The sequence below is a fragment of the Coregonus lavaretus genome (assembly GCF_964263955.1).
Source record: "Coregonus lavaretus genome assembly, chromosome: 15".
Taxonomy (NCBI): domain Eukaryota; kingdom Metazoa; phylum Chordata; class Actinopteri; order Salmoniformes; family Salmonidae; genus Coregonus; species Coregonus lavaretus.
In genome coordinates, this window is record NC_140002.1 from 43,930,168 (window position 1) to 43,944,205 (window position 14,038).

Here is a 14,038-nt window from a genome sequence, read left to right on the forward strand (position 1 = left end):
CACTTTGAAAAAAGGTTGACGACATCCGCTACTCATTCTCTCAACCTATTGAATCCACTGGTCTCACTTACACAGAACTACCCTACGCCTTGACCTCTTTCTCCCCTCTCTCTCCAGATGACATCCTGCGACTAGTGAGGTCTGGCCGCCCGACAACCTGCCTGCTCGACCCCATCTCCTCCTCCCTTCTCCAGACCATCTCTGGAGACCTTCTCCTATTCCTCACTTTCCTCGTCAACTCATCCCTGACCACTGGCTGCGTCCCCTCTGACTTCAAAATGGCCCGAGTTGCTCCCCTCCACAAGAAACCAACACTCGACTCATCTGACGTCAAAAAATATAGACCTGTATCCCTTCTTTAATTTCTTTCCAAAACACTTGAGCGTGCTGTCTCTGATTAACTTTCTCGTTATCTCTCTCAGAACAATCTTCTTGACCCTAACCAGTCAGGCTTCAAGACGGGTCACTCAACCGAGACTGCTCTTCTCTGTGTCACAGAGGCTCTCTGCACTGCCAAAGCTGACTCTCTGTCCTCTGTTCTCATCCTACTAGATCTATCCACTGCCTTTGACACCGTGAACCATCAGATCCTCCTTTGCTGGGCGTCTCAGGCTATGCACACTCTTGGATTGCATCCTACCTGGCAGGCCGCTCCTATCAGGTGACGTGGAAAGGATCTGTGTCTGCACCACATACTCTCACGACTGGTGTCCTCCAGGGCTCGGTTCTAGGCCCTCTACTCTGTCATATCCTCACATGGTTTCTCCTATCATTGCTATGCGGATGACACTCAACTACTTTACTCCTTCCCCCCTTCTGACACCCAGGTGGTGACACGCATCTCTGCATGCCAGGCAGATATCTAAACTTGGATGTCAACCCACCACCTCAAGCTCCACCTCAACAAGACGGAACTGCTCTTCCACCTGGGGAAGGCCTGCCCGCTCAAAGACCACTCCATCACGGTTGACAACTCCACAGTGTCGCCCTCCCAGAGTGCAAAGAACCTTGGCATGACCCTGGATAACACCCTGTCGTTCTCTGCAAACATCAAAGCAGTGACCCACTCCTGCAGGTTCATGCTCTACAACATCCATAGAGTACGACCCTATCTCACACAGGAAGCGGCGCAGGTCCTAATCCAGGCAATTGTCCTCTCCCGTCTGGACTACTGCAACTTGCTGTTGGCTGGGCTCCCCGCTTGTGCCATCAAACCCTGCAATTTATCCAGAATGCAGCAGCCCGCCTGGTTTTCAACCTTCCCAAGTTCTCTCATGTCACCCTGCTCCTCCGCACACTCCACTGGCTTCCAGTTGAAGCTCGCATCCACTACAAGACCATGGTGCTTACCTACGGAACAGCAAGAGGAATTGCCCCTCCCTACCTTCAGGCTATGCTCAAACCCTACACCCCAACCCGAGCACTCCATTCTGCCACCTCAGGTCTCTTGCACTTGACCCTCAGTTCTCTTGCAACCTGCCTACACATTGTTTGAAGTTCAATAAACCAACATACAGTGAGCTCCAAAAGTATTGGGACAGTGACATTTTTTGTTGTTGTTTTGGCTCTGTACTCCAGCACTTTGGAATTGAAATTATACAATGACTATGAGGTTGAAGTGCAGAATGTCAGCTTTACATTTTGGGTATTTCCATCCATATCAGGTTAACCGTTTAGAAATTACAGCACTTTTTGTACATAGTCCCCCCATTTTAGGGGACCAAAAGTATTTGGACAGATTCCCTTATATGTGTATTAAAGTAGTAAAAGGTTAAGTATTTGGTCCCATATTCATAGCACGCAATTACTACATCAAGCTTGTGACTCTACAAATTTGTTGGATGCATTTGGTTGTGTTTCTGAATATTTTGTGCCCAATATAAATTAATGGTAAATAATGTATTGTGTCATTTTGGAGTCTCTTTTATTGTAAATAAGAATAGAATATGCTTCTAAACACTTCTACATTAATGTGGATGCTACTATGATAATGGATAATCCTGAATGAATTGTGAATAATGATGAGTGAGAAAGTTACAGAGGTATAAATATCATATCCCCCCCCCCCCCCCCCCCCCCCCCAAAGAAAAAGAAAATGCTAACCTCCCCTGTTATTGTAATGGTGATGGTATGATATTTGTGTAAAAACCTTCCATAACCTAGCTACTTTTCTTTGCCTGTTTGTTAGCCAGCTAGCTTTCAGCTGACTGGTGTTAGCTAGCTACAGAGGCGAGCTGCTGGACTTTGGAAAAGCAAGCTAACATTAGCTAACGTTAGGTAGATAGCTACCTAGCTAATCAAAATATCTGTTTTCATTTATTCATTAATCTCAGCTTGAATACCACCATATAGCTAGCTATCTACAGTAGCCTAGGTTTATTCTCATATACTTCTTATGACTGGCAGCCTGGTGAAGCAGCAGCTGTGCTGTTGCCAAGCTACTGATTTGCTCGACCCGCTGTTAGAGCTCTGAACTTTGGCTGAAAAATATATTAGCATTACCAGAAATGCTACCAAAAGATAGCACATCGTTGGTTCTCTATTGGCACGTGAGAACAATAAATTATACATTTAATCAAAATTGTTGCCCCTACAAACTTATTCAGTCTGAAAGGTGTCATCTCTAATGATCACTTTATGGACACTGTAGTCTCGTTCTTATCCGACATCTAGATATTGAGCTAGGTCGGTGTAAGACATTTAATTTGTTCCTAATGCTAACGAGCCTGTTAAAAATGTGGTATCTGGTTCTCGGTAACGACCGGATGGCTCATGGCGAGAGGCAGGGAGTGTGTTGTGTACCTCCAATCAACGTGATTTGCGAATTTTCATTACCATTGGTTTCATATTGGCTTAGATATGATGGTAGGGAGATTTGAATTTAACATTGAGCTTCAACCAAGGCCAATAATATGGACATTTGTTTTGGTATTATGCCTCATGTAAACACTGCAATCTTGTTAGCCAAATGTGTTTTAAGTCATACAATCCTATTATATTAGTTTGTAGCACCACTGGATAGAAAAATATATACATTCTCTTGAATGCAACCCCTTAAAATAATAAAATCCTGGAGATGTAAAAACCAAAATGTATTCATTTATGGACCAATTAATGACATAATGGACGTTTCAATGGATGTTTCCATTCCCATTTTACTTTCATATATTGTGGCGTGGTCCCTGAATATTTTTTTGGGTAGAAGAATGTTCAAAGATTAGTGGAATTAACTACAAATGGAAATGCATACAACTACAAACCAGTATTTTTGCAATAATATATCAACATTTTAGAAACGTTGTAAACTAAACTCAACCAAGTTTTATACATTTTTAAAACCTAGCAGGGATGTTGGTTCGTTTCCCACAGGGGGCCAGTATGAAATAAAATAAAATAATGAATGTATGCATTCACTAACTGTAAGTCGCTCTGGATAAGGGCATCTGCTAAATGACTAAAATGTAAATATTATTAACAGCAGGTGGTAATGTTATTTAATCATAATCATCAACCACACATGAGATTTGTCTCACACAATATAACAGATACCTACCTACCCTTTACTGTGCAATACCCTCGTAATATCCTTAGAGTGTCATATACAGTGGGGAGAATAAGTATTTGATACACTGCCTATTTTGCAGGTTTTCCTACTTACAAAGCATGTAGAGGTCTGTAATTTGTATCATAGATACACTTCAACAGTGAGAGACAGAATCTAAAACAAAAATCCAGAAAATCACATTGTATGATTTTTAAGTAATTAATTTGCATTTTATTGCATGACATAAGTATTTGATCACCTACCAACCAGTAAGAATTCCGGCTCTCACAGACCTGTTAGTTTTTCTTTAAGAAGCCCTCCTGTTCTCCACTCATTACCTGTATTAACTGCACCTGTTTGAACTCGTTACCTGTATAAAAGACACCTGTCCACACACTCAATCAAACAGACTCCAACCTCTCCACAATGGCCAAGACCAGAGAGCTGTGTAAGGACATCAGGGATAAAATTGTAGACCTGCACAAGGCTGGGATGGGCTACAGGACAATAGGCAAGCAGCTTGGTGAGAAGGCAACAACTGTTGGCGCAATTATTAGAAAATGGAAGAAGTTCAAGATGACGGTCAATCACCCTCGGTCTGGGGCTCCATGCAAGATCTCACCTCGTGGGGCATCAATGATCATGAGGAAGGTGAGGGATCAGCCCAGAACTACACAGCAGGACCTGGTCAATGACCTGAAGAGAGCTGGGACCACAGTCTCAAAGAAAACCATTAGTAACACACTACGCCGTCATGGATTAAAATCCTGCAGCGCACGCAAGGTCCCCCTGCTCAAGCCAGCGCATGTCCAGGCCCGTCTGAAGTTTGCCAATGACCATCTGGATGATCCAGAGGAGGAATGGGAGAAGGTCATGTGGTCTGATGAGACAAAATTATAGCTTTTTGGTCTAAACTCCACTCGACGTGTTTGGAGGAAGAAGAAGGATGAGTACAACCCCAAGAACACCATCCCAACCGTTTAGCATGGAGGTGGAAACATCATTCTTTGGGGATGCTTTTCTGCAAAGGGGACAGGACGACTGCACCGTATTGAGGGGAGGATGGATGGGGCCATGTATCGCGAGATCTTGGCCAACAACCTCCTTCCCTCAGTAAGAGCATTGAAGATGGGTCGTGGCTGGGTCTTCCAGCATGACAACGACCCGAAACACACAGCCAGGGCAACTAAGGAGTGGCTCCATAAGAAGCATCTCAAGGTCCTGGAGTGGCCTAGCCAGTCTCCAGACCTGAACCCAATAGAAAATCTTTGGAGGGAGCTGAAAGTCTGTATTGCCCAGCGACAGCCCCGAAACCTGAAGGATCTGGAGAAGGTCTGTATGGAGGAGTGGGCCAAAATCCCTGCTGCAGTGTGTGCAAACCTGGTCAAGACCTACAGGAAACGTATGATCTCTGTAATTGCAAACAAAGGTTTCTGTCCCCAATATTAAGTTCTGCTTTTCTTATGTATCAAATACTTATGTCATGCAATAAAATGCAAATGAATTACTTAAAAATCATACAATGTGATTTTCTGGATTTTTGTTTTAGATTCCGTCTCTCACAGTTGAAGTGTACCTATGATAAAAATTACAGACCTCTACATGCTTTGTAAGTAGGAAAACCTGCAAAATCGGCAGTATATCAAATACTTGTTCTCCCCACTGTATAACCCCCTAGAAGTGTACTTATCATCCCAAAGGTAGATACATATTACAGGTGACTATAAATCTCATCAACCTTACTTGAAATTCTGTATAGCCTACTGTATGCTTCCAGGAATGTTTAGTAGGGGTATTAATGGTATTGTAATTATTACACCTGTAATTACTAGACTCCATGTAATTTTATGAATTGCGTTCAAACTTAAGTTAAACTACAGAATAGTGGAAGTTTGGCCCATTCATCCTCATGTAAAACTGTAATTGGACACCCCTGTCACATGGCCCAAAAGTAAAAAAGTAAAATATTCATATCAGATATTGTATTATTCTTACAGTGGTCTTCTTGTAGTTGTAATCTATACATCCTGAAAGGAGATTATGTATTGTCTTGGTTTGGTTTATTTGGAACTCTCCAGTTCTCAGGTAAGTGGGTGGAGAACAGGGGTAGGAGAAGGGGAAGGAGAAGGGGACAGAGCACAGACAGGTCATTCTGCCATCAAGGGCTAGAAGGTTCTTTGATCTCTGCATTTGAACAGCCAATGGGGAAGTGACACAGGAACAGTCAGTGGCACAGGAACCATACAAAGGATATCAGGGCTTTCCACAGGAAACTCTGACCCTTCACTATCAACTGTAACTCAATATAATGTTATGGTAAAGTTCTTACCCAGAAATACAGTATCGTTAGGATTTAACACTTCATTAAATGTTGGTGCTGGTCCATTCTCTTCTCTTTTGATTTCCTAGTTTGATTATTCCAATGCTTCACTGAAAATGTGAGATGTAGTTGACATTCACTGTTTATGAACAAATAATGAAAATGTGTGTTATAATTTGTCTGTAAAATAAAATGCTGTCATGAAATTAACTGGGATAACGGCAGTTTATCATCACCTGTAGAGTCTCACATATAATGATAAATATGAACTGTTTTTCCACAGTTAAGTCATTGACTTACAGGTAAGTCACTGATTTAAATAATTATTTATTAAACCATTAAAGTGTCTTCATATTTCTTCTTGAGGTTTACACAGTGGTGGGAAAAGTGCTAAATTGTCATACTTGAGTAAAAGTAAAGATACCATAACAGAAAATGAATCAAGTAAATGAGAAAGTTACACAGTAAAATACTGCTTGAGTAAAAGTCTAAAAGTATCTGGTTTTAAATGTACAGTGGTAAAAGTACAAAGTAAAAGTAAAAGTAAATGCTATATGTGAAATTCCTTATATTAAGCAAACCAGACGGCACGATTTTCGTATTTTATTTATTTATGGACAGACAGGGGCACACTCCAACATTCCAACAGTATTGGTGTTTCGCGAGTCCGCCAGATCAGAGGCAGTAGGGATGACAAAGCGTAATATTGATAGGTGCCATAATTCTATCCTGAGTATTTTTAGGTGTCAGGAAAAAATATATGAAGTAAAAAGTACATTATTTTCTTTAGGAATGTAGTGGAGTAAAAATAAAAGTTGTCAAAAATATAAATAGTAAAGTAAAGTACAGATACCCCAAAAAACTACTTGAGTAGTACTTTAAAGTATTTTTTATTAAGTACTTTACACCACTGGGTTTACAGAAATATTTACACATAGTAGCTCTAGCTATAATGCCATGAGAAAACTTGCCATATGAAGATTTTAACTGCTGTGACACAGTGTGAAAAGTATTCCCTTTTTGCTTGTAACCTGAGTTTAAAAATGATTAACTTTTATTGCATCTCACCTCCTCCGGGTATGTTTCTCTCACGTAGTCATAAAGCAATCTGTTGATTTGCACCTGACTTTCGCATTCGCTTTGGGGCGCCCCTGTCCCTGCCTGGCCAAGCTAATGCCAATGAAAGCTTGTTGACTCACAGCTAGCAGATTGTCCCTGGCACCTGCTTAATGAGACTCCAGAGTTAGGGGGACAGAGACTCCCAAACCTCTCCTGTCTACTTATAGGAGCTGGGTGTACACTCACTCTCTATGTAGATGTCTGTACAGCAGTGTCGATAACGAAAATTGAAACATTACTTACCGTTGAAGTCGGAAGTTTACATACACTTAGGTTGGAGTCGTTAAAACTCGTTTTTCAACCACTCCACAAGTTTCTTGTTAACAAACTATAGTTTTGGCAAGTCGGTTAGGACATCTACTTTGTGCATGACACAAGTAATTTTTCTAACAATTGTTTACAGACAGATTGTTTCACTTATAATTCATTGTATCACAATTCCAGTGGGTCAGAAGTTTACATACACTAAGTTGACTGTGCCTTTAAACAGCTTGGAAAATTCCAGAAAATGAAGTCATGGCTTTAGAAGCTTCTGATAGGCTAATTGACATCATTTGAGTCAATTGGAGGTGTACCTGTGGATGTATGTCAAGGACTACCTTCAAACTCAGTGACTCTTTGTTTGACATCATGGGAAAATCAAAAGAAATCATCTCCACAAGTCTGGTTCATCCTTAGGAGCAATTTCCAAACACCTGAAGGTACCACGTTCATCTATACAAACAATAGTATGTAAGTATAAACACCATGGGACCACGCAGCCGTCATACCGCTCAGGAAGGAGACGCGTTCTGTCTCCTAGAGATGAACGTACTTTGGTGCGAAAAGTGCAAATCAATCCCAGAACAACAGCAAAGGACCTTGTGTAGGTGCTGGAGGAAACAGGTACAAAAGTATCCATATCCACAGTAAAACGTGTCCTATATCGACATAACCTGAAAGGCCGCTTAGCAAGGAAGAAGCCACTGCTCCAAAACCGCCATAAAAAAGCCAGACTACAGTTTGCAACTGCACATGGGGACAAAGAGCTTACTTTTTGGAGAAATGTCCTCTGGTCTGATGAAACAAAAATATAACTGTTTGGCCATAATGTCCATCGTTATGTTTGGAGGGAAAAGGGGGTGCTTGCAAGCCGAAGAACACCATCCCAACCGTGAAGCACAGGGGTGGCAGCATCATGCTGTGGGGGTGCTTTGTTGCAGGAGGGACAGGTGCACTTCACAAAATAGATGGCATCATGCGGAAGGAAGATTATGTGGATATATTGAAGCAACATCTCAAGACATCAGTCAGGAAGTTAAATCTTGGTCGCAAATGGGTCTTCCAAATGGACAATGACCCCAAGCATACTTCCAAAGTTGTGGCAAAATGGCTTAAGGACAACAAAGTCAAGGTATTGGAGTGGCCATCACAAAGCCCTGACCTCAAACCTATAGAAAATTTGTGGGCAGAACTGAAAAAGCGTGTGCGAGCAAGGAAGCCTACAAACCTGATTCAGTTACACCAGCTCTGTCAGGAGGAAAGGGCCAAACTTCACCCAACTTATTGTGGGAAGCTTGTGGAAGGCTACCCAAAATGTTTGACCCAAGTTAAACAATTTAAAGGCAATGCTACCAAATACTAATTGAGTGTATGTAAACTTCTGACTCACTGGGAATGTGATGAAATAAATAAAAGCTGAAATAAATCATTCTCGCTACTACATTTCACATTCTTAAAATAAAGTGGTGATCCTAACTGACCTAAGACAGGGAATGTTTACTAGGATTAAATGTCAGGAATTGTGAAAAACTGAGTTGAAATGTATTTGGCTAAGGTGTATGTAAACTTCTGACTTCAACTGTATGTTTCTTTGAGCAGGGTACAGCATTCAATAAAAAGTACAGAATAATTGATCCTCTTATAGCCCTCATAGTACTTCAATAACAAGTCACTAAAATGAGTCAGGGGCGTTATTGAGACCAAATGACATCACACGGAACTGGTAGAGCCCCAGATGCGTAGCCTAAATGCTGTCTTCTCTATACTGGATGGCTCCACCTCAATTTGCCAGTATCCACTGTGTAGATCGATTGTGCTGAAATACTGGGCACCACAGAGATTGTCCACAACTACTTTCATGTTGGGCATAGAGAAAGCGTTTGACTGTGTCACACATTGTTCAGTTGTCTGTAAAATGACAAAGCAATTGCCCCAATCTTTTTTTCTTCACAACAACCACTGGGGCTGCCCATGGTGAAGTTGATGGCAGGTTAATATCATTCATAATCTGGTTACAAAGAGTTGCCCATGTGCCAAGACAGTGGCCATCTTAAATCAAACAGAATATGTGCAGGGAAAAACAGCTCCATTTGTTTGATGACTTTTCTTCTGCAGCACAGAATCGGTCACATCTTATTGCAAGAAGTGCCCCATTCAAATCCCTCCAAGGTAGCAGCAACATATCGAGGATTCCTATGTATTCAAAACATGGTGTCACAATTCTCACCTAGCACAATGGAATTTTCACTTGAGGTTTTAAGATTGCAATGAGGTCCATTGGGACCATTCTATTAGCCAGAGGTGGAGTCCTTTATGTAGCCAGCCCTGGGGGGCTCTGATGCCAGGGTGAGTCCCTCAGTAGCATGTCAGCAGAAAAACAGGAGTCTATTCTCAGGTCAACTAGACTCTTTCTTAGAATCACCTGCTAAACCAGGAATGGTGATATAAAAAGCAGAGGTTGTAAAAGAAACTGAACTGAATATCAGAGTCATTTGAATGGCTGGTTCAGCATTACTTCACAGCTATTTCACTGTGATTATAACAATAATAACACTGTTCAGTGATATCTGTAGCAGCAGATAAAGACATCACATTAACGATCAGTGAAAAGTCAGAGGAAGAAAATCATGGAAATGAAAGGGGTTGATAATTGGCCAATTATTACCATTGATGCAGATATAACCTCAGTTCCTCAAATATGACTGTGTGTGGTGAGGCTGTGCATGGATTACTGTGCAGCTCAGTGACAGAGGGCAGGTCAGGGCCAGCTATTAAAGCCCTGTTAATGTGGTTAATTAGCGGACTGAGGGGCCATAAACCTCAGCCAGCCAGCCAGCCACTGAGATCAGAGCTCTGTCACCATATTTGCTCTACACTATCTATCTATTATCATGCTGGGAAGACTGGAACAATCATTAAAAACCTGTTTTGATTATTCATATGTTCCTCTATACACATTGTTGCTAACTCTTAATGTTCTTAGGAGTTCGTGGGGGCAACAATAATCATATTTGCTTGTTATTAAATCAGTTTTCTAGTTCTTCTCTGTGTTTGCCCTGAAATAGGTGATGTGTGGTTCCCAGAATTTCTGGGCCCTCTATCTATCTAATTGACAGTGGCTGATATATAGGCTAATATGTCAAATATGACACTTGCTTGTATTCGATTACTCTGTGCACTGTTTCCTTAACCTCATTGCGTGGGAGAGATTGACAGAGCCTTGACCTCAGGCTTGTTGGGTAGTTTACAGAAACACTCCTTTATAGTCAAATCAAACGCGGAGGTAGCCCATTGTTGCCGTCTCAGAAACTGATTAACAATCGGCAGTAAAATATAACGACCTCAAAGGCTACTTATCGCAGGCTTGTCTTTGTCAAAAGACTGGCAGACGCCGCATCAAAGGACAGTGGAAAAGTATGGGTTACCTGGAACCCAAATTGTACATACTTTGGGGTCAAATTAAATATATATTTGTTTATTCATTTTTACCATTGAATGAAGAGTTTGTGAAATAATTTAAATATGTTTGGGCCTTGTCTGCCCCTAATCGCCTTTTGAATCATGATTAAATGTTGGTTTTAACAAGTTTGTTTTTCAAACTAAATTAATTTGTGGTATTTTCACCAGATTTGAAATAGTTTGAAGCACCAGTCCCAGCTCTGACATGCCTTGGGAGTATGCTTGTCATAGCCAATTCACACTAGACTGACAGCCCTGGCCTGATGTTAGCCCATACCACAGACTTCATTCACAGGCTTCAGCAGAAAGACAAAGCCAGGGCATAGCAGGATCAGCAATGCTAATCATCATGTATGAATGTATAGTGTCCCGTTCCCACCATTGTCTCCTACAGTAGACAGCATCTGTAATATCACTGTTCCTCTAGGCCTCTTATACTATCCAGTGAGCTGTGAAGTGTGGCTGACCAGGCCAGTTTAGTGATGCAGTGTGAACTTTGACACCAGGTCAGAGGAGGTGAGGAGGAACTCCAGCTCACGGAGAAGACAAAAACCCATATAATCCCATGTTATATGAATGCTCCCCAATTATTGTTTACAGTAAACACCTAGTTAACCTACATTTATCCAGAATCTAGATATAAAGTAATCAGACTTCAAAATCCATCTAAACCATTCAAAGTATAGATTGTTCTTTATGTCAATGCTTGTTGTCCGGTGTATGATTTCCCATCACAGTTTAAACTTTGCCAACACAGTTTATGAGTCCATATAATGAGACCATAGAAAACAAAATAATTTGTATAAGAAAAATCCAGAGAAATGCCTGCAGATATGACTTTAAAGAGAGAAGAGACGGTCTTTATGGAGCTCCTTGTAAATCCCAGATAACAAAACATGTAAATGTCTGAGTGGAGACGAGATTTAGTATTCCCCTTCCTCTCCTTTCATCACAGCTGGATCCTCTGGCTGATCAGGGGAAGCCTGGTTAAAAACGAATCAGACATAAATATAGGGTAGAATCCAGCTAGAGATTCTCAGATGTGTCAGTGGCCTTGCCACACTTATCACCTGACGTGACGTCCTTTACACCTGAACAAGACAACCACTCTTAACATTAAGTGTAAAAGAGGTGACAATGGTCATGAGTTTAACATGACAGTGAATTTCGGCATAGAGACATCATTGTACATTTTCATTACAAAACCTGAGTTGAAGAGACATTTCAAATAAGGTGTGTGAAGATGCTCAATAAAACATTTATACGCAATGGGTGACAAATTGTGTTTCTATTGTGATTTTTTTTGTAATATGATGAGAAAATCGATATCTTTAACTAAAATCATACTACATCTACAATAGCCTACTGTTGATGTGTAGACTTTAGAGCTCTTTTTGACATATTTACTTGAATACTTACTTCCTTTTACTTTTCAATGGTTAAACATTTACCTTTTACTACCTGGGGCACAGGGAGTATGTCAACCCTAAGCCCCATATCGCCAGAGTTGCCAAACATGAACTTGGTTTGGATTGGGTTCTGCAATGTCATGTCGAAATCGTCTAAATTATCAACAAGACAAAGGTTAATTACCCAGGCAAAAGGTAAGTCAGTCAAAAGTGCCACGAGTCATTTTCATGACTGTCTCACATGAGGAAACGGAGTTTACCCCTCTGCAAAGCCAAAAAGCCGCCATTGTAACCATAGACCATGCACAATGCCATATCCAATTGACCCTTTGTTTAAAATTCGTATTAATATTGCCTTATGTAGTAATAACTCTCAATATGCTATTTACAATACCTCCAACACTCTATGAATATTGGCTCGATCATAACAAATGGCCAGTGTGAATGTAGAATGTAGCATTAAGTCTATTTACCCTGTTAGGGGGGGATTAGGGGTTGATTATCACTGTCTGCCAGACATCTGTAACTGATACAGGCTAATAGGCTTCTGGTATATACGGCTTCTGGCCTTAATTAGGCCCCATGCAACTGACACACTACAATCAGTGTCATACTGATAGGATGGTAATGGCATTGCTATAAACAATATGGTGTAAAATACCTTGTGTAAATGTTGTGTGAAACCTTATATTTTCATATATTGACCAACATAGATGTATATATATATATATCATCTTTTTTTTCTCCATATATATGTACTTTTTATTATTATTATTACCTTAAAATATTGTGCCATTTATCTTCCTTTAAAAAAAAATATATATATATATATATATATAATCTAATAAGGTTCTTTCAGTCTGTGAGTCTCTGTGTTCGTTGGTATTTCCACAGGCAGGCGTGTGCTGTGGAATACCAGTAATCTCAATTAAAGGGTTTACCTGACAAGGGCACTTAAGCATATCTGGCATTTATAGACAGCTACTGCATTAACACCATTCTGATTACTATTACTTTACAGCTCCCGTGTTTATACAGAATAAATCTGACCAATATAGGGGATATTAGGGGGCAGTAAGTATATTGTAAATGAACGTTTATGGTAAAACTGCCCCATAAACACGTGGCTATATAAGCTAGTATGAGCACTGCAGAGGCAATTGTTTTTTATTGAAGGTGGTAAGAGTTATTTGCTCTGTTTGGTTCATTTTTATTTGCTTTAATTAATTGTCTCTTTACATAGAGTATAATAATATTCCATTCTTTGATTGTCTGTAAACAGATTCCATTCTGATTATGGCACATCTGTCTTAAAAGTTAAGAGTTTAAATTGATCCATGAGGACACTAGTAGTAACTGCTGTTGAGAGTAAATTTAGCACATAAATAGGCTGGTTTTGTTTAAAGTTAACTTATTTTATTTAGAAATCATTGTTTCCTGTACGCGTATGCGAGATCATTTGGTTTTGGACGGCCATCTTGATATTTGAACAGTAAAGCTACAGTAATTGCCTTTGGCTGATAATCCAGTAGGCCTATTTATTTGGAGGTGTGCTGAATTTCAGCATGTTTCCATAAGCCGCTTTTAGGAATCCCCAATACTATCAGCGCATCAGACTCTCTCAACAAACATATCTCCGTTACTGTGGTGAGGACATTTTTAGAGCATTAACCCCCAATAAAATTTACAGCCTTGAGGAAGCTAAGAGCAAGTGTCCTGTTGTTTATACAAATTATTCTCTGTTTACCTGGGGAAAGAGACCACTGAAAGAGAAAAAGGCTTATCACAAATGTGTTTAAATTCATTTTCAAAAATATATTTTCTAATCAACTTCCTTTGAATCCTAGAGCCAGCATCATCTCTACTTCATGCCAAGGACAAAATGATTGTCATGGTAGGAAATTATCACATTAACCACCATTACAC